Source organism: Nanorana parkeri, unplaced genomic scaffold (assembly GCF_000935625.1).
Source record: "Nanorana parkeri isolate BGI_ZX_2015 unplaced genomic scaffold, ASM93562v1 scaffold951, whole genome shotgun sequence".
Lineage (NCBI taxonomy): Eukaryota > Metazoa > Chordata > Amphibia > Anura > Dicroglossidae > Nanorana > Nanorana parkeri.
This window is the reverse complement of record NW_017307219.1, coordinates 231085-231520: the sequence shown is the minus strand read 5'-3', so window position 1 is coordinate 231520 and position 436 is coordinate 231085.

Genomic DNA, 436 nt, shown 5'->3' with positions numbered 1-436 from the left:
GGCTGTAATGTTCTAGACACAGATATTTTATACCTAAGGTATCCATATGCAGTAGCGTATTTATAGATAATCTACTTTTTCTATTTAGTCTATGCTTCCACAGGTCTGTGCTACTGTTAACATCAGCCAGTGGTTTTAATGGTGTTGGCCATATAGTCATTTATGATTAGTTTTTAAAACTATTAAGCCAGATTTATTTTATTTATGTTCCTTTTCAACACAATGATGATTGCACTATTACAGAACAGTGATGCCCTGTAATGGAATATACCTAGCTAAGAGGATTTCCCTTTGGCTACCTGTACCTTGTCTACTAGCGTCTGTGTTCTATGAAAATGTTGCCAAACTGGAATTTAACTCCAGGCAATTTTCTTTGTTTTCTGAAAGCTGAACTGGTGCATTTTTTTGGGGTTTACCTTCAATGCATTCCTTACTT